This window comes from Rhincodon typus, chromosome 4, assembly GCF_021869965.1.
Source record: "Rhincodon typus isolate 14 chromosome 4, sRhiTyp1.1, whole genome shotgun sequence".
In the NCBI taxonomy this organism is placed as follows: Eukaryota; Metazoa; Chordata; class Chondrichthyes; order Orectolobiformes; family Rhincodontidae; genus Rhincodon; species Rhincodon typus.
This window is the reverse complement of record NC_063335.1, coordinates 84,882,919-84,904,468: the sequence shown is the minus strand read 5'-3', so window position 1 is coordinate 84,904,468 and position 21,550 is coordinate 84,882,919. Positions and strand designations below refer to the sequence as shown.

Genomic DNA, 21,550 nt, shown 5'->3' with positions numbered 1-21,550 from the left:
GCAGGAAGGCTGACGTTTCGGGCCTAGATCCTTCTTCAGAAATGAAGGGTCTGAAGAAGGGTCTAGGCCCGAAACGTCAGCCTTCCTGCTCCTCTGATGCTGCTTGGCCTGCTGTGTTCATCCAGCTCTATACCTTGTTATTTCATGACCTCCCAGGAGGTCTGTCTTTCAAATCTCTGATGACCGTGACTTAATTTGAATCAAACCCTGTTTACCTCTATCTGGCCTTATTTACTCATCTACATTGGCTCCAATTCAAGCAATGTCTTAATTTTAGAATACTCATCCATGCTTTCAAATTGCTCCATGTGTTTCCCTATGCGTGTAATCTCCACAAGCTTCCAAACTATTTCCACCTACTGACTATCTCAATTTTAATTGCCTAGGCCTTCTGTTGCCATAACTTCTGGAATATCCTCCCTCTTCTACCTCTACAACGCTCATTGAAACCTATCTCTTTGAACAAACTTTTGGTCACATCACCTAATCGGCTGGATTATATGTTCCCCTGCCACATTTGAGGATATGTCTTGCTGAATTGAGCATTTACCTACCTATCCCTAACTCCACATCAATGAAATGGGGACAGGGGCATTGTCAGGCAACTCATTCTCCCTTGGGCTGCTGAGACTTTTACATGACCAATTTATGGAGGTCACCTAAAGGGGTGGCCCATACCAGTCCGTGAGCCTTGCATTCTTAGTTGTATGGACAGGTGTCTTTTAAAAGTGCCTAGGGACAAACAGAGTTATCTCCAGTTATTCTGCTCTCCCACCCCTGCTTCCCATAACCACCATCCCTCACTCTCCAAAGCCTACCAGAACTTTGGACCCAAATTAATTTGGACTTCTCAGCATGTACTTTCTTCAATGGGCACTTCTCCCAGTGATACTGTTAGCTGCTCTGTAGTGCAAGACTTTCTCCCAGATGAAGGGCAGAAGTCATGTCAACAACTAGTTAATGCTCAACTGAGACTAAGTGATTAGTTACCAATTCAATCCAAACTCACACCTGATGTGGATAAGTGGGAGGACAGGTTAGGGAGGCGGCTACGAGCTGGGCTGGGTTTGGGATGTGGTCGGGGGAGGGGAGATTTTGAACCTTGTGAAGTCCACATTGATACCCTTGGGCTGCAGGGTTCCCAAGCGAAATATGAGATGCTGTTCCTGCAACCTTCGGGTGGCATCGTTGTGGCACTGCAGGAGGCCCAGGATGGACATGTCGTCTAAGGAGTGGGAGGGGGAGTTGAAATGGTTCGCGATTGGGAGGTGCAGTTGTTTGTTGCAAACCGAACGTAGGTGTTCCACAAAGCGGTCCCTAAGCCTCCGCTTGGTTTCCCCGATGTAGAGGAGGCCACATCTGGAACAGCGGATACAGTATACCACATGTGCAAGTGAACGTCTGTTTGATGTGGAAGGTCTTCTTAGGGCCTGGGATGAGGGTGAGGGGGGATGTGTAGGGGCAGGTGTAGCACTCCCTGCGGTTGCAGGGAAAAGTGCCGGGGGTGGTGGGGCTGGTGGGGAGTGTGGAGTGGACAAGGGAGTCACGGAGAGAGTGGTCCCTCCAGAAAGCAGATAAGAGTGGGGAGGGAAAAATGTCTTTGGTGGTGGGGTCGGATTGCAGATGGCTGAAATGTCGAAGGATCGCTTTGCGGAACACCTATGCTCGGTTCGCACCAAACAACTGCACCTCCCAGTCGCGAACCATTTCAACTCCCCCTCCCACTCCTTGGACGACATGTCCATCCTGGGCCTCCTGCAGTGCCACAATGATGCCATCCGAAGGTTGCAGGAACAGCATCTCATATTTCGCTTGGGAACCCTGCAGCCCAATGGTATCAATGTGGACTTCACAAGCTTCAACGTCTCCCCTCCCCTGACTGCATCCCAAAACCAAGCCAGCTCGTAGCCGCCTCCCTAACCTGTCCTCCCACCTATCCACTCCTCCCACCTCAAGCCCCACCCCCATCTCCTACCTACTGGCGTCATCCCGCCTCCTTGACCTGTCCGTCCTCCCTGGACTGACCTATCCCCTCCCTAACTCCCCACCTACACCATCTTTACTGGCTCCAACCCCGCCTCCTTGACCTATCTGTCTCCTCTCCACCTATCTCCTCCTTTATCCATCTTCTATCCGCCTCCCCCTTTCTCCCTATTTAGTTCAGAATCCATTTCTGAAGAAGGGTCTAGACCCGAAACGTCAGCTTTCCTGCTCCTCTGATGCTGCTTGGCCTGCTGTATTCATCCAGCTCTACACCTTGTTGTCTCAGATTCTCCAGCATCGGCAGTTCCTACTACCCCTCACACCTGATGTGGCTAAGTGTGATATGGTGTGTTATCAAGGTCTTTAGACAGACTTGGAACATTTTATTACTTTGAAGGTGCATTTAAATTCAGGTTGTTCTTTTTAATCTGCATTGGGGCCCATTTCATCACATTAATCCATGTAAAATATTGTGATTCTCCTTAAATCAGGAAAAATACAGCACTAATATTTCCAGTTTCAAACCTATCTAGGAGATATAATATTAAAGGAATATATATATATATTCTGAGATGACTTTTAATTTTAAGTTATTAGGTTTTAAATCTATCTACACGTACAGTCTAACTGTAGCCAAGTTTGTTTTGATATTAGAGTAAATGTTTTATTTATTGTTCATATTTACAGTTGTGCCCAGATACCGTGACTAAGCTGAAGGCTGCTTACATCTTTGGAATCACATATCAGCAACAAGTGAGTATGATTAATGCTATTCATTACTAATTGATATCTAACATTTTATGCTGTATTTATTGAAGTTTGTTTATTTTAGACTTGTAATACAACTTTTAAAGAAATCAAAGATGGAGAAAATAGGGAACTGCAGGAAAGTCAATCTGATATGACTCATGAGGGAAATGATGAAACCCATCCTCAATGAAGTAGTAGTAGCACATTGAAACTTGATTAAGCAGAATCAGCATGTTTTTTTGAGTGGGAAATTGTGCTTGAGAAACTTATTAATTTTTTTAATGATATAATTCACATCATACATTATGGGTTGTAAATTTTTGAATCTTCAAAGTTATTTGACAGGATGCTACATTGTAAGATCTTACACGAGACAAAATCTCACGGGCTTCTGAATATGAGATAACAAGGTGTAGATCTGGATGAACACAGCAGGCCAAGCAGTATCAGAGGAGCAGGAAGGCTGTCGTTTCGGGCCTAGACCCTTCTTCAGAAAATGGCTTCCGAATATATTAGCATGGATAAAGGATTGATTAAAGGGTAGAAAATTGAGAGCAGGAATAAATCAATCATTTTCAAGGTGGCAGGTTTGCTAATGGGGTGCACAAAGATCATTTGCTTGCACCTTACCTATTTACAAACTATAAACATGACTTAAATAAAGGGACCAAGTGTAAAGTATCAGTGTAAATTCTTTGGTAAACTCAAGTTAACTTGCATTTAAATCCTGCCTTTCTGACTCCTGCACAGCCTAAAATACTTTACTTTTACCTAATACCCATATGTGGTTAATAGATTTTTGAAATAGAGCAATTAATTTGCCTAAAAATGAAAATAACACTGTTAGCCATGATCCAGAAATTAACACATTTCCAAAAATTCTGTAAAGTACGAAGAAAATGGGAGAGTAGTAAGCAATGGGATATCTTACGTAAAGTTGTTTAAAAATTACCTGGAATTAATTCAGGAGGCCAGTAAACTGGATTTTGGGTCAGTACATGAACATTCAGCAAAATTCTGACAGTAAATGTACAGTACATTGAAACCTTTATGTTTTTAACACACAGTTACAATATGTTAAGCTTCCTTTTCAGTAGTATTTATTCTTTCTAATGATACTTCAGAACACTATAGAGAGTAGAAATGCAGCTGTAAAGGAAGATTCTAAAGAAGTGATTGACAATGTGCAGAGGAGTGAAAAGGCAAAAATGCGACAAATGAGAGCTCTAGAGGTTGGTTAAGAAATGAATGTTGTTGTTAGAGGAGGAAACAACATAGAAACCTAAGAACATGAGTAGGCAATCTGTGGTCTAATTCCACATGCCTGCCTTTGGCCCACATCCCTTAATACCTTACTACCTTTGCTTAAAAAGGTACAAGGACAAGATGCAAGATATTAGTGGAAAGTGTGTACGTGGATGTGCAACTGGAGGAATTCATAGAAATTGATCAGAAACTGCTGATCAATTTCAAAGTGAAGATGAGGACCTTAACATTTGTAGTGGAAAGTTGGTAATGAGTTCTTTGGAGAAATCAGTCACAAGCTCATAAACATATGTATTGGGAAATTAGTGGGCAACATTGTACAGGCAACATTGCAGAGGATTATGGTTGGGAATGTTACTTCCATTTTCAGGTACTCTAATTGCTCAGTTTCAAATGTCTATTAAATACATATAGGTATTCAGTAAAACACTCATTAGCAAATCAGGTTTAAGGAAAGAAGCTAGTTTGGGAGTCAGGAAATGTGTCTAGTTCCATAGCTTAGATTAAACTGTTATAATGGATATTATTAATAATACAAGTGCTATAATATCAGATGAAGATTATTTTACCTTTTAAAGAATTTCTACTCATTGTGTCATTTTTTAAACTTGTTTATTTTCTTTCTTGAACAGTGTACATTTCTTGTTTCCAAGCTTTTATCTGATTATGGTGACATTCAATTTTATGACTTATACATGCTTTACAAAGGGGAAGATGGTGAGGATAAACTTCATCCTATTGCAGTTCGTAACTTAAACTTTCAATACAATGGACACTTTGTTAACCAAGGTAAACATTAGGTCGCTATGTAGCATTTATTATTGAATTACCTAATTCAGAAACATTTCTGACTTGGCCACGTGCAAGACAATGCAATTTTAGAATCTATTACTCTATTGAACTAGGCATTAAAAATATTTGTTCCTATTTGTGAGCACCTTTTATATAGGAGGTCTTGTAGCACAGCATCCTTCCCTCTCAGCCAGGCATTCTGGGTTCACATCTCACTCCATGCCATGCAAGGGCATTTGTAACCTAGCCAAACAGGTTGATTGTTAGCCACCAAATCCTTTTGACATAATGTACTTCTAACACCTGGTAAGAGCAGATGAGTTCCATGATCAGCCATGCTATGGTTCCTACCCTAGATTAATGGGGATGGTTAGCAGTGGGAAGGACGTCCATCTGTAAAGCCGGCTGCAAAATTCGAGGTAATCTGCTAGCATTATTGTGACCCCATGTAACACAGAAAAAAGTTAAAGAAGAAATACAATTGATGGACATTTTGGAGGAGCAGTATTGTCAAATGCATGTTCTTTTCAACTATGCAACTGAAGTAACTGAAAATTCTGTTTTCTCTGTTGATATTTAAATAATAGAGATTACTTATCCATTTGTTATTTTTTAAAACATTTTATGGTATAAACCACTTTGCTTAGTTGGAAAAAGAAGTAGGCTGTTTGGCTCTTTGAGCCTGTTCTGTCATTAAATTAAATGATGACTGACCCTTTTTTTGAAACTGCTCCTGAAAGTAAGCTCAGAGTGTGCATATTTTGAGGATTTTAAAGTAAGTTACTCGGATTTTATTTGTGTATTATTTGGTAACACTTTTTTTGGCTGAGTACATAAAAGCAAATCATAAACAATATAAATAAGTAAATGAGCAAAAGTGTACAACACTATCTTTTGACAATCTTTTTGCATTAAATTGGACTCAGTTAAGTTTATGAATTTGTACACTTGGAAGGTGTTAGCAATTTAATCAAAATATTTCTTACATTTAAGTTGTTTCATCATTGATGCTAATGTTATAAAAACAAATGCCATTACCTAAAAAGGAGCCCAAATTGTTTAGGGTCATACACTCATTGGCATAGGAATTATTAAAGGAATATATCTTAATATCTTCTACTGTGTGGAACTGGTCATATTTGCAGTGACCAAGTACTGAATCAACAATGGACAGTATTAATTGCCAGTGATAATAAGGTTCTGGAAATATCAGCATCAGTGAAACAAGAAACAGTGCTAGATTTTGACATAGGTTTCAGGGCAGCAATGTCAGAACCAAATGACACAAGACAATATAAATGTCTCGGAAGCAGCCTTGTAATTACCTACCTCCTTACTTGCTTTTAAAGGGTGCCAGACAGGCCCTCAATGCTGCATACCAAGTCAGAGGGTTAGCAGCTATAAAACCATGCCATACTGTCCGGGAGAGGTAGTCATTCCCCAGGTAAGTCGGTGAGGGTTCCTTAGCATGGAGATACCCTTACAGTGTTACATAACAAAAAGGGAAAATCACTCTTTTGATTCAGGCTGACCATGATAATGGTCTTCAATTCCTGCACCTTCATCACTGGGACATGAAACTAGTGGCCTCTGCACACTATAATGGTGCTCTTCCACTAGCAATCAAATGCTAGTGAGGCCACAGAATCCCTCCCAGTTCATGCCTTAACCAGCATAATTGGCTGTTGCCTCTGTGGTTTGGGAAGCTGATTGAATTCCCAGTCCACACTGGAAAAGTTGCATGTAGGTAGAATGAATCAGGCTGCTACCCCGATATGGCTCCTCTGCTTTTACCCAACTCTTCTGTGTTTTCCGGGTTTCCTGCCTGCAATGTCAAGTAACTGGGAAATTTTCGCCCCATGTTTCAGGCTATTAATCTTTCATTACTTATTCAGTAGGTTGCAGGTTTAATCCAGCATGATGTCACTTCATCTAAATCATGTTCTCTTGATGTCTCAGTGATTAATTTTAATAGCCAGAAAAGTGGAAGCATCACAAATTGGGAGCTGCTCTGGTCCCTGTCACAAATGTTATTCCCTCGCCACAAGCGCCATTCCTGTCTCTGCACGGTGAAGCAGTCCCGGAGCAAGGCTGGTGCGGGGAATCGAGTCCTGGAGCGGAGGCTGGCATAGGAAGCGAGTCCCGGAGTGGAGGCCAGCACGGGTAATCAAGTCCCAGAGAAAATTTATCTTGGAGCAGCTGAGAGGTGGTACAGACCGGACTGGAGGCTTGGACCAGAACGGGGAAGTTGTTGGTCTGGGTCTGGCGCAGGCTGTCAGACCACATGTGGAAGCACCTGAGCTACTGCAATGTAATGTTTATTTGTAATTTGTTTATCTGACTGTAATGCCTATCCTCTTAAATATATCATATTTCTAACTTGTGCTATGTAAAGCAATGCGACTACTTTTCTTTTTTATTCCTCTTTTGTATCTAAGATTTGTACCTAGGTATTTTGTACCAAAGATGGTACCATAAGAAGCAACAATATAAAACTTTTTGCTGTATTCCTGTACTTCTGTACTTGAGAACACGTGATAATGAAGGATATTTTGTTCTATTCTGAAAGCCTCCTGAGACTGAATCAAGGAATATGGACATCTCTGGCTCAGACTAGTATTAATTGCTTAACCTTAACACCTTGGTCAAGGTGGTTATCAGTTGCCTTCTTGAGCCACTGCAGTCTTTGAGAGTGGGAACACCCACATTGCTGTTGGAATTTTAACTCAGTGATAGTGAAGATAGGTGATATAGGCTGAATTTTCTCATATTTTAGCTAAGTGTCAATTTCAGGGAGTTTCATGGAAGGATCTGCTCTGTGAGCCCTAGTGACTTTTCTGGCACAATTCTGGGCTGCTCACCTCGTTAAGTAGGTACCCTGCATCTATTACATTAGTCTCACTTATTCCTGTGCTCAGCAGTGGTGGAACTGGTCCCTAGTGCCTTCACAGTTCCACCTCATGTGCCATATTTACAAGCCTTGCAAGCTAGGAATTGCCCTTCATCCTGTGTTACTGCACATCTGGACAAGCCATGTCTGAGAGAGGGAAGGCAGCATCCTATTTGATGACAGGGACCTGATGAGCAGGATGGTGGAGAGGAGGGTCATCCTATCTCGCCAGAACTGCCAGAGGAGACCGTGGAACCAAACCCTGCCTTCTGACTCGAAGCTGCTACCAGGTCAATGCAGTATCCTGGGCCCAAAAGAAAAAGCATCAGTGCTGCCAGAAGATTAGTTGCCTTCTGTGATCCACAAGGTTAAGCGTCATCATCATCTCTCTGCTATCTTGCACTCACTAATTGCACTACTGTACCTATCTTCCAACAAGATTCTCTATCTAACATTCTCATTGTTGCATGCCGCATCTTCCCTCAGTGGCTGTCACCTACTCTTTCTCCCAAAATTACTAATGCTTCTTGGAATTTCTGTTCACTCACTCAGGATACCTTACCACTTTTCATGCACCAACACTAACAGCTGTGACAATAAAGCCAGGGAGTGTGGTGGCTGACATTCCTCTCCTCATCCTGTGCAAGGAGAGGATTCTTGAATTAGAAGGATCAATTTGAGGCCATTCATGTCCCAGTAATTTTGTAAATTTCATTCTGATGATCTGCACTGTTCCCCATTACGACCACTCTGAATGTATTTTCAAGTAATTTCAAGCTTCAATCTGTGTTGTCTTCTGTAGGCACCAATGGCCTCCATAAAGCCTCCACCTGCAAAAGGCTATCCCCTCTGGCCATCAACTTCTCCTCCATCTCTCAAGAAACTCAAGAAACTGCAGTTCCCTCAGAGGATGCAACAAGACTGTTACCCGTACTGTCCACCAAGTCAAATATGCCACCTTAATGGGTACTTTAGAGTTAGGAACCTACTCTAGTGAGCACACCACTGGTATTCAACAGCTGGTCGAAGAAGAAATGCTTCAGTGCCTAGACTGCCAAAGATCAGGTACGTACTGAGCCCAAGACAGAAGAGGACCCCGTGGTGTGGACCATTAATTGCTTTATGAAAATGCACCATCAAACACAGGAGCAGCAGGAAGGTTTGTTGGGAACATTCAATTAACTAGATCAAAGATTGGAAGAGTCTACCAATGTTATCAGTACCATACTCCTCTCTGTGTACATTTTGACTGTCTCGATAGAAAAGTCGGCATCTTCCATGAAAAGCAAGATCCACATAAACATTCAACAGTTGCTGGAAATGTACACAAACCTGCACTCCATCTCTTTAGTTATTAGTGCTCATCATAAACCTCACTCCAGACGCCCTTTCTGGAGACAATGTGGTGGTGCCAGCTGGTTCTCGGACAGTGAAGGAACCTCTTATAGGCCCCCCCAAAAGTCTCCTTTCAGGATACTCCAGATGTGCTGGGCCCTTCCATCTCCATCCTGCCAACCACCCCAACCCTCGGGAAACTCAAGACTAGGAGGCATGTTTGCATCTGGGTAGGATACCCTAACCTTTATCTGAGCCCTTTATCCACAAATGCTCCTGTGGGTCATCCGCTCAAACTTTTAAGTTCAAAAGACCCCAATACAGGACAGAGCACCCTCGCCACGGAGGCTGAGACTACACTGAGATTTGGTTGAAGGGTAAGGAAAAAACAGTCTCTGAGGGCACTTAGGTGGCACTTCATTGTACATCAAATGTCACACTTGTATAGATATTGGCACTTTAAATCTGATTTATCATTTTAGTTGCATCAATAAGAATGAAGATACAGAAGCTATACTTTTACTGATTCACCTTTACCCACTTTGCCTGTTACAACCTTAAAGAATTCTAATAATTCAAATACAATTACCCCTTTATAAAAACTTTGTTGACTCTGCTTCATTGTTTTATGATTTTCTAATTGTTCTGCAACTATTTCCTTAATGATGGATTCCATCAATTTCCCAATGAAAGATTTTTAGCTAGCAGACATGTAACTTCTTGCCCTCCATCAACCTACTTTCTTGAGTGACATGTTACATTTTGGGGTTTTCCAATTCCCTGGCGCCTTTCCAAATCCTGATTATTGTTTGAAAATCACAACCAATGCATCCACTATCTTTGCAGCCATTTATTTTAAGTCCCTAGGCTGCAGGTCGTCAAATCAGGAATGTAAGTCATTGGAAAATTGCGGAAACCCCAGGTTTCCAGCCTTTAATTCTAAAAGCCAGAAAATGATAGATTGCAGAGCTCAATATTGTTATTTATTTCTAGTGTCTACCTGGAATTAAAAGACTTTGTGTTTGTTTTTGACTAGTTTTCAAACATTTTTTTCATTTCACAGGTAATACAGAAAATAACTGGCGTTTTACTAGACGTATTTTCTTGGTGGATACTTTATCTGGTCGTGAAATTAACCTAAAGAATGAACCAAAGGTGATTAGAGTTGCTAACAGTATAAAAATCAGGTGAGAAAAATCTTTGATATGACTACAGACAGGAAATGGAATTTCAAGTTGCTACTTTTGTTGTAGACACGAAACCATTACATTTTCAATTTTCATTCAAGCTGCCTGATATACTTTTGAGATGCCCTGGTTAGCCAAACAGAGTGAAAGTCTTATGGAATAGGGCTTTTTCCATCTTCACTGCATTTAGGGACTATCACTTTGGTAGACACAATTGAAAGTGAAGCCTATCATTATCTCTGTATATAAAAAATCAAACTAAAATTTATCGTTTTTATCTCATTCCTTTTATTATTAGAACAACATTCCAGCTTCCCAAAAAACTTACATTCACCTACATGATCTGCTTACAGTGGGGATTTGCACATCAGGCAATGGGTCACCTTCCAATTCACAAAGGCTTCTTGGATGAAATCTTGGTGGCCACAAGAATCCAGTCTGTGAAACTGTCGCACCCCACCCTGCACCTGTTGGAAACCAGCCAACTTCTTTCTCAGTCTAAAATAAAAGAAAACAACATAGATCTTTTGATAATCTGAGGAACAAACCAAGTAGAAAATAGTTGAGAACCAAAATCACCCTTAATGTTACTGGTGTTTTTAACTTCTAATTCTCAATTCCTCAATGATGCATGTCATCCATGCTTTATCTGCTGCACACCATGGCCACTGAGACAAGACACAGCAGGAAACTGGCAAGCTGAAAAGGCTTTGAACAAAAGCACTAAAGAGCTACAGCCATATGAGAGATACTTTTAACAGCACCTCTTCTCTCTTGAAATTGTTTCCCTTCTTGAGAGGTGATTTGCAACTAGTCAGAAGGCAGTTCACCTGTCTATTATTTGTATCTTTTACTTCAAGTGGAGGGACAAGATCAAAAGTCATATTACTCCCAACTGCATCAGCAGGAGCAACACTAGCAGCAGCAACTTCTTTCTCCTCAACAGAGTAATTGGATGAAAATCAAAAAGGTTGCATTGTACGTGTCATTGTACGTGCTCAAAATGCTGAATCAATCAATAGACTCCATATTTTTATCCTTAAGCTTGAGAACTCAATGCACAACTTACTAACACTTCCATGATGTGAACATTACTTGCCACTCAAGCCTGACTGTTGTCCATGTACTGGAAGAGCTTGGTCAGGGATACGGCTAGTTCTAGATCACAAATCTGAAGTTTTACTGCCAAAACGTTAACAGGGCTGAGGCCTTTGCATGTGTCCGGTACCTTCAGTAAATTCTTCATATCACATGGAGTGGATCGAATTATTGTCGTTATTGAATTTTTTAAAAGTCTCTTCCTCTAGTTAGTTGTTTTAATTGCCTACTACCGTTCACAACTGTGTGTTTGATTTGAACCATGGTTATGAAATCACTTAGCTTTGTCAAACTCGCTGGTTCTGTTTGACACGCAGATAATCAAAGCTTCCAACATTGTAGTAAAATACCTCCCTCCAAAGTTCCAGTCTGAACTTGTCCATGGAGCTTGTATCCTAATGCCAAATGCAATTTTATTGTGTAAAATCACAATAACTTGTATTTTCATTTTAATTCTGTTGAATTCCAAAAGTACTTCACAGAGGTGACAGAGACTGGATAGTAATAGTTGAGTCAGAGAATATAACTGAAAATATTGATAAAAATGTAGAGTTTGAGGAGATTTTTAAAGCTATTTTAAAGCTAAGAAAACAATTATTTTTATTTCATTATACTGTGGGTCAGGAACCTCTTTTCAAGGAGATATATAGGGATTGATTGTTGTGAATCGGATGGAAAGATGTATCCACAGAACCTACTTAAATAGATGACTGGCCATCTTTTTCTGGCAGCCTTATTGCGACTACTTGGCTGAACTCCAAGATTGGCAAATGCATTCAGTTCAACAGGCAATGTTGACATTTTGCACTGGAGTGATAATTTTGTTTGACATCTTTATTACCCATGGCAACCTGATCTTTTTAAGAGTTTCTTTCAATATCTATGTATTTATTTATATAAGACCAATAGATGTCATTATGGATTTTTTTGTCATTGATGCTATGAATATTTTATGAGAAATGATGAGAGGCAAGGTATTTCAAAGACAATGTTGAAGAGTGTTTTGGTTCAGGACTATGGGTCCCCAATTGTTCACAACTCCTGTGAGGTGCCATGATCTATTAACAGAACACACTCAGTGTCATCAAATTTGTTGGGATGTCTGAAATTCCTCACAATGGATCCATCAAGCGTAAAAGTGACATTGAGCTCACTGGTTGCATCATTATCCCATGCTGGCAAAAGTAGGTGAAAATAAGAATGGAGGTAGGAATACAGGAATCATGCCCTGTTCATCATTTCTAAAGACCTCCTGATCCACTCCAACTCCAAGATGGGCCAGGCCATAAACTTAAGCATTTCTATAATATTGGAACACTAGATGCTACCCATCAGAATTTCAGTCAACTAGTTTACTTACTAAGTTTTTAAAGGAAACAATAGATGTAATTTGTTATGAGGTCATAATTTGTAACTGAGTTTGTGAAAATATCTAAATGGATTGTAACTTTATTGACATCTTGTTACAGGGTCAATCTTGTGCCTAACACTCTACAAGGAAATATCTTTCCTCCTACTCTGATTGTTTCCTACAAAAGTATTAAGATCCAAGATCCAGATCAACAGTCTGTTGCAGTAAGCAAAATTTCCACTTTAAAAATATTTAAGGAGTAAGATGTAAATGAACAAAATTGACTGTTTTCATAGTGGCTCAATTTTGTGGCCAGCAGCAAGACAATAACACTTGGCACTGACCTCAGAGAAAGCTGCCCACAAAAAGCAATCTCTTTTACCTTTCCAGTGTTAATTTGAATCTGACATCAAGTCAAGGGGGATTATCAAGCATCCAGAATAGTGATCTCATCAAGCAGGATAACCAACCAAATTCATTCAATTATTCTCATACACAACAAACCATGAAGTAAAATGCACTGAATCCCCACATTGTGGCAAGAGGCCATTCAGCCCAACAAGTCCTCAGAAGAGCATCCCACCCAGACCCATACCCCTACTTTTTCCCTGTAACCCAGCATTTCCCATGTCTAATCCACCTAATTTACACATTCCTGGACACTACGGGCAATTTAGCATGGCCAATCCACCTAACCTGCACATCTTTGGACTATGGGAGGAAACCAGAGCATCCAGAGGAATCCCATGCAGACACGGGGAAAATATGCAAACTCCACACAGACAGTAGCCCAAGTGTGGAATCAAACCCAGGTCCCTGGCGCTATGAGGCAGCAGTGCTAACCACTGAGCCACTGTCCCGTGAATATGAGCCATACAGAGCAGCACAAAAGAAGTGCTTATTTGATAAAGCCCCGATTCAGCCTAAGGAGTTAGTAAACCTTATGTACAGAGAATTTAGAATTTTGTTTTATTGGATTCCAAAAATCAATTTTCTGTAAAAATACCCAATAGATCTTTCGATCTTCTCATCATCTTCTTGCAAGAGTAAACCACCAACACCCACATCACTCGCATCAATAGCCACTTTAAATGGCTTCGCACAATTAGTTTTGGCTAACACTGGGCAGCGGTTAACAAGCTTTCAGGCTGTCAAATGCGTGCTGACAGTCCTCTGCCCACTGAAATTTTCTGCACTTCTTAAACAAGTCAGTCAGTGGTGCAACCACACTACTAAAATTCTGTATGAACATCCAACAAAAACCACTCAATTCCAGAAATCGTAGTACTTCCCTCTTCGCCGATGGTATAGGAAACTCCCCAATAATCTTTGTTTTCACATCCATGGGGCTATTTGACCATGTCCAATGACACTCGAGCTCGCCTCCCAAATTTAATCATACAATTGTGATTATTGCTCAAAATGTTCATTCCATGTGTCACTAAAAATCACCAGATGGTTGATATACACCACACAATTGGGTAATCCTGAAACTACCTTATTGGTTAGTCTTTGAATTGTGGCTGGCGCATTTTTCATAACAAATGGCATCACTTTAAACTGGTACAGTTCATTTGGTGTCGTGAAAGCCAATATTTCCTTTACTTTTTTGGATAAAGGTAGTAACCTTTGAATAAGTCTGGCTGAGAAATACAAGTTGCTAGTCCCACCTTCTCAGTCCACTCTTCCAACCGTGGAATAGGATATGACTTGGATTTTGTAACTGCGTTGTCTTTACAACAATCCACACATAATCATTGAGTACCATCTAGTTTTGGTTTCATTACTTTGAGTGAGCTCCATTAGCTGCAACTCACTTTGATCGTATTGACCTGGAGCAAGCATTCAATCTTTTTTTGAACCTCTGTTTCCTTTAGATGTTAGGTCTATAAGGATTTTGCTTACTTGAAACAACATTTCCTACAACTGCATCATGCATTATTAAATTAATACTTCCCAGCTTATTCCCACATATCTCCCCATGTAATTGTAATAACTCATTCCCGTCATTTTGATTTTCCTCTGAAAGTTAACTCAATAATTTATCCCAATCTTTGGGAACTTCCTCATTGTCCAGTTTAATATGAAGAAAGTCCAATTCAGAATCATCTGAAATTGGTTCTCCACTCTGTGTTGCAACCAGTAACATATTCTCATTTTGATTTCCTTCCCTGTCAAAATACCTTTTGAGCATATTCATATGACACACTCTGTGAGATTTCTTTCTATCTTGCATGTTTAGCAAATAATTCACTTCACTCAAATTCCTTTTGATTTGATAAGGCCCACTTACCCTTGCCTTTAAACGTTCACTGACAACTGGTAGTAACACTTACACTCTATCACCACTAGCAAAATTACAAATTTTTAATTTCTTGTCGACTTCCTGTTTCGCCACATGTTGTATTGCTTTTAAGTGCTATCTGGCCAACTCACCCACTCTATTTAATCTCTCTCTAAAATTCACATGTAGTCCAAATACCTGGTCTCTGAACTCTGATTCACCAATTATCCTTAATTAATTTCAATGGCCCTCTCACCTCATGACCAAAAACTAATTCAAATGGAGTGAATTTAGTTGATTCATTAGGTGCATCTCTAATTGCAGAAAGTGCAAATGGAATTCCTTTATCCCAAATCTCTGGATAGTCTTGACCATAAGCCCTCAACATGGCCTTTAAAGTTTGAGGCCACCGTTGCAATGTTCCCTGCGATTCTGAATGGTACACAGTGGATTTGAATTGTGTTATTCCTAAGCTATCCATAACCTCCATGAATAAGTTTGATGTAAAAGTTGGCCCTTGATCCGATTGTATCTTTGTGGGTAGTCCATATCTAGTATTATGATACTATGTAATGGAATGGCCTCTGGAAATCTAGTCGACACATCCATTATGGTCAACAAATACTGATTCCACTTTTTGTTTTAGATAGTTGTCCTAAGCAATCAATTAAGACCCTTATAAAAGGTTCGTCAAATGCAGGAAGTGATAATAAGGGTGCTGATTTAATCACTGCTTGAGGTTTTCCAATTACCTGACACATATGACATTTCAGGCAAAAGTCAACCACATCCTTATGCAGACCCGGCCAATAAAAATGTTTTTGTATTTTGGCTTGAGTTTTCCTTATTCCCAAACGACCTCCTACTGGTAATTCATGTGCTACCTACAACACTTAATTTCTGTAACCCACTGGTAATACAACTTAATGAACCTCAGTCCATTTTCATCTGCCTGAATATGTGATGGTCTCCATTTCCTAATCAAGACTTCATCTTTAAGATAGTAACATTCTGGGGTACACTCAGATTCTTCGTCTGTGTATGCTTTTTGATACAACTGCTTTAGTTTTTCATCTTTCTGTTGTAATTCAGCTAATTTCCCTGAACCAAACATATCCACTTTGTCCTCCATCTGTTCTTTTTTTCTCAACTGTTTGATCAAACATATTTTCTGGTAATTGAACTTCAACTTCCTTACCTTAATACCCGATTTTTCCTCCTGCTTCAGCCTGTGGCTTTGTGACCTTGTTACCACACAATCTGGAAAAGTTCCAGAATATACACCTTAGTTGCCTGATTTTCCACTTGCTTTTCAACTACAGTAGACATCACTCCCACCTGCGATTCAGCTATGTCATTACCAAGGATAAGCTATATTTCTGGAATTGAGAATTTCTCTATTATTCCTACCACCACATCACTACTTTTCACCGGACTGTCCACCCTCACTTTATATAATGGAACAATGCTGTTCTTGCCATGAATTTCACATAATACCAACTTTCTGGCAAAGGTCCTTCTGAATTACATATCTCCCCATCAAAGATTGACTTCCTCCTGCATCTCTTAAAATTTTAATTTCTTTACCTACTCCTCCAGATCTACATGAATAAACCATACCCATACAAGTAAATTCATTAAAGAGATCTAGCGCTTCCTTCTCAACCAACCCCTGATCAGATTATTCATTCTTCTGCAACTTTTTAGCTTCCATTGTGCTTTCTTTTACCACTTAAACAAAACTCACTGGGTTATCTTGTTTTCCCACATCCATCTTCTCAGTGCTTTTGCTAAACCAGCAACACTGCGACTTCATGTGGCCTACTTTATTACAGTGAAAGCACCTGAGCTTTTTTACTTCTCTTTCCCCCTCCTGTTTCCCCCTCATGGATTTCCTTTTTATCCTGTGGTAAGCTATCTTTACTATCTTAAATGAGACCTCCTTTTCCCTTATCGCCTGAGGATTTTTTCTTTTCTGAATTTCTATCCCTCACAGATTGAAATTTTTGTTGGAAGCCAAACTTTGACTTATGAACAAACTCATAATCATCGACCATTTCAGCTGCTAATCTTGCAGTCTTAACTCTGCCCTTCTACATGAGTTCCCACTACATCAGAAAGTGAATTTTTGAACTCCTGCAAAATTATTGTCCCATAAGACTGCCATATGTTTTATCTATTTTCAAGGCTCTTATCTACCTATCAAAATTACTTTATTTGATCTTTTCAAACTCTATGTGCGTTTGACCAGATTCCCTCCTGAGATTCGTAAAATGTTTTCTGTAGGCTTCTGGTACTTAGTTCATATGCACTTACGATGGTATTTTTAACCTCATCATGCTCCCCAGATAACTCCTGTGATAGTGATGCAAATACCTCACTAGCTCTACTTACGAACTTTGTTTGGATCAGTAATACCCACACGGTCACCAGCCATTTCATTTGTTTAGCCACTTTCTCAAATGAAATGAAATGGAAAAGGCTTCTACATCCTTCTTGTACAACTTAGACAATGCTTGGACATATTTAAACAGATCAACACCAGGCCTTTGGCTATGATGGGATTGCTGTCCATCACTGTCTTCATCGCTACTGCTACTTTTGACCTCCACCTCTACCATTTTAAATTGACTTTGAGTTTTCAGTTCCAACCTCTGATGTTCAAAAATTTTCTCTTCCTTTCTTTCTTCTGCTAGGGCCATCCTTTCCTCCTCTTTTTCCACTGCTTTTAATTGTAATTCAAACTGTTTCATTTCCTTTTCTCTTTCTTACCAGGGTTATTCTTTTTTTCTCTTTTTCCCTCACCATTGCCTCTAATTCGAGTTGCTTCATTTGCAATTGAATTTTACCAATCTCCAATGATTCTGATTGCATTCCTGGCAATTATAGATGCTGCGCTATTGCCACAATTATTCCCCCTTTCCTCACAGACAAAGGCATCTCCAACTTCAACTTGTTTGCCAATTCTGAAAGTTTTGTCTTGCTCACTTTCTGTAAAACACCCGAAGTGACTTCTTCCATCCGCAAGAAACTCTTAAAGAGCCAATATTACACAAGGCACACCCTGTTAAAAACCAACTAAGTGCAGCACCCAAAAGGAAAAAAACCAACACACACCTCTCCCTGCCTTTGAGTCCAATAATCCTAAACTCAACCTGGAATTAGAGAATTTGATCCCAACAAGAGCCCCCAATCTGTTATGGATCAGACCAAAACCCCTTAAAACATGTCCATGAGATAGCCTTCACCCTAACTTTTCTTATTTTAAAGGCAAATACCAGGTGGTGCGATCCAGATACAATTCAATTGGCCAAACTATCAGCGCTTGAAGCAAAACACACTTTATTCATATGCTGTAGTTAAAATAGGACAAAATAAAAAGCAAAATAATTGGCTTAGCTGTAACTCTGTTGAAATACTTAACAAAATAATAAACTACTCATTAGCTGCTCCAATGTAGTAATATCCAATAAGCACACCCATGGCAAAGACAAATTCAGTAACAGATTGTCTCACATGCAGGTCTAGCAGCAGGAAGAGAACCCGAGCTTTTAGATGTAAAAGAGAGGGAATTAAGAGCTTCCGAATCCAGCTTCAAGACCCCAGAAACTGCTCCTGAAGGCTAAAAGTAAATGTCCTGGTTCTGTGGGAGCTTGATCCCATCCATTTAGGCTGCTTCTATTGTTGCAACTTTATACATAAAAAAAAAGACCTATAACCTGTTTACTTTATTGGCTTTGGAGCAGACTGTTCGCCCCTCTGTCTCAACCTTTCTTCACAATAAAAAGAGACAAAATATACCTCTTAAAGTTACAGTATCATAGTGTGAATATATGTAATATGTACAGGTCTTGTACAAAGTTAATGCTCTAACAACTTGTTTCTATATAATACTTTTAATGCAGTAAAATGCCAAAAGGTGCTTCTTGGGAGCATTGTAGGAATGTACAGATTTACATGCAATGAAGTGTAAGCTGTGCTTCTTCTGTGTCCTGACATGTGCATGAATTATAAAAGATCCGCATGCAAGTACAGCAAGTAGGCAAAGGAAATGTTGGCCTTTATTGAAAAGAGGATGAAGTTTAAAAGTAGATAAGTGTAGCTAACGGGTATGTAGGGCATTGTTCAGATCTCACGAAGTGTGAGTTATGTGCAGTTCTGATCACTCCAGTTAGGGTGGGATATATTTATACTGGAGGCAATTCAGTCAAGATTGCCTAAGCTGTTTCCTGGGATGAAGGAGTTGTCTTATGAGGAAAGATTGTGTAGGTTGGACTAAATGCATTGGAATTTAGAAGAATGAGGGGTGATGGTAATAATAAAAAATAAGATTCTGTAGTGCCTTGACAGGATAGCTGCTAAACAGATGTTTCACTTCATGGGGAATCTAGAATAAAGGGGCATTGTTTAAAAATAGGGGTCCTATCATTTCTGATGGAGATGAGGAGGAATTTTTTTTTTCTCTGAGAGTCGTCAGTGTTTGGAATTCTCTTTCCAGTGAGCAGTGGAGACTGGGTCATTGTCCAGGGTGTCTTAAATTTTTGATCAACAAGTTTTATGGGGACAGGCTGGAAAATGGAGTTAAAGCCATAATCAAACTCTGGTGAAGCAGCTCGGAGAACTGAATGTCCTAATCTTGCTCCTATTTCTAATTTTATGATGTTCATTAATATTGGTCCATTTAGCAGATATGTGCAAAAGCCACTCCCAGAATTCTGACCATCCACATCAAACACAAACAATTGGCATCTGAATTTGGTACTTAGGTTTTTAAGTTATGAGCAATTAGCTTGAAACAAACTTTGGATGCTGTATTTGATATGTTTTCCCTTTATACACAACAGATATCTTTTTCAGTTGAATATGAAATGGACTTGTCTGCATCTTATCAGAATACAGAGGTAAATTTCAGTTTGAAAGAATTATTGTTATTTCAACTAAAGATTCACCTTAGTAAGCAACAGTTTTTTCTTGTCACCGAAACTTTAATCATGATAATCACAGTTGTTTATGGTCTGCAACGAACATTATCATTAATTAACTCCGTGGTGTTCAAAGTGAAGGTAATTGAAGTAATAAAAAATCTGAAAGTGAAACAGAATGAGACATGACCTTTACAGTATATGTGAGCTACAAATTTGTCCAACAGGTTCAAAGATCAGATTACCATTATAAACCAATAACCAGGGTTTGGATTAAAATACAAAGTACTGGAGAAACTCAGCAGAACTATCAGAAAAACAGAGTTAACTTTTCAAGACTAATATAATTCATCTTCAGAGCCCACAAGATGCTGCCAGGCATGCAACACAGCCATCAGGACTCACTCTCTTTGTTTTAGAAAACAGTGTGAATTTCTCTTATTCTACTGTCCACTGCTACCACTAGATGCCACTTTGCACCACACCCCCTCCTCTTTCAGGTACCACAGAGCCAATATCAGAGCCAAGTATGTCCAGCACACAAAAAAAAGGACAAATTCAACCTGGCCAATTACCGGCCCATCTGTCTATACTCAATCCGAAGAAATGTGATGGAAGGTGTCACCAACAATGCAATTAAACAGCACCTGCTTAGCAACAGCCTGCTCACTGACTCCCAGTTAAGGTTTCACTGAAACTATACTGCTCCAGGTCTCATTACAGCCTTGGTTCAAAGATGGACAAAAGAATTAAATTCCAGAGATGAGGTGGGAGCTACAGCCCTTGACATCAAGGCTGCATTTGACCGACTGTGGCGTCAAGGAGCCCTACCAAATCTGAAATCATTGTGACTCAAGAGACAAACTCTCTGCTGTTTGGGGTAATACCTGACACAGAGGAAGATGGAGGTATGCCATCTCAGCTGCAGGTCATCTCTGCAGGAGTTCTTCAGGGTAGTTCCTAGGAGTTTCTAGGCCCAACCGTCTTCAGCTACTTCATCAATGACCTTCCCTCCATCATAAGGTCAGAAGTGGGGATGTTCACCAAAGGTTGCATATTGTTCAGCACCATTCACGACTCCTCAGACACTGAAGCACTTCAAATGGAACAACATCTGGAGCTGACAAGTAGCAAATAACATTCATGCCACAAAAATGCCAGGCAATAGCCATCTCTAATAAGAGACATCTAATTACCTCCACTTGACATTCAGTTACTATCAGTCTCAACTTCCTGGGGGTTACCGTTAATCAGTAACTCAATCGGACTCGCCACATAAATACAGTTGCTACAAGAACAACTTAAAGGCCAGGAATACTGCAGCAAGTAATTCACCTCCTGACTTCCCAAAGCTTGTCCACTATCTACAAGGCACAAGTCAGAAGTGTGGTGGAATACTCCCTATTTGCCTAGAGGAGTGCAACTCCAATAACTCAAGAAGCTTGATAACCATCCAGGACAAAGCAGTCCGCTTGATTGGCACTACATTCATAAGCCTTGTACTCCCTCCGCCATCGATGTTCTGTAGCAGCACTCAGCAAATATTCCTAGACAGCATTTCCAAGCCCATGACCACTTCCATCTAGAAGTACAAGAGAAGCAGATACCTGAAAACAACTGCAAGTTTTCCTCCAAGCCACTCACCTTCCTCATTTAGAAATATATAACTGTTCCTTCAGTGTTGTTGGGTAA

General features: G+C 40.0%; 1 protein-coding gene and 1 long non-coding RNA gene across 2 annotated transcripts in view; both read left to right on the top strand.

Annotated features, from left to right (window-relative positions):
* LOC109911499 (meckelin) overlaps positions 1 to 21,550 on the top strand; it is a 60,207-nt gene that overhangs the window by 27,974 nt on the left and 10,683 nt on the right. The gene's annotated exons all lie outside the window — the stretch shown is intronic.
* LOC125482960 lies at positions 1,862 to 19,837 on the top strand. The gene is made up of 6 exons (XR_007261967.1): positions 1,862 to 2,736; positions 4,632 to 4,788; positions 6,751 to 7,102; positions 10,080 to 10,203; positions 12,771 to 12,876; positions 19,781 to 19,837. It is a non-coding gene; the product is annotated as an uncharacterized LOC125482960 (long non-coding RNA).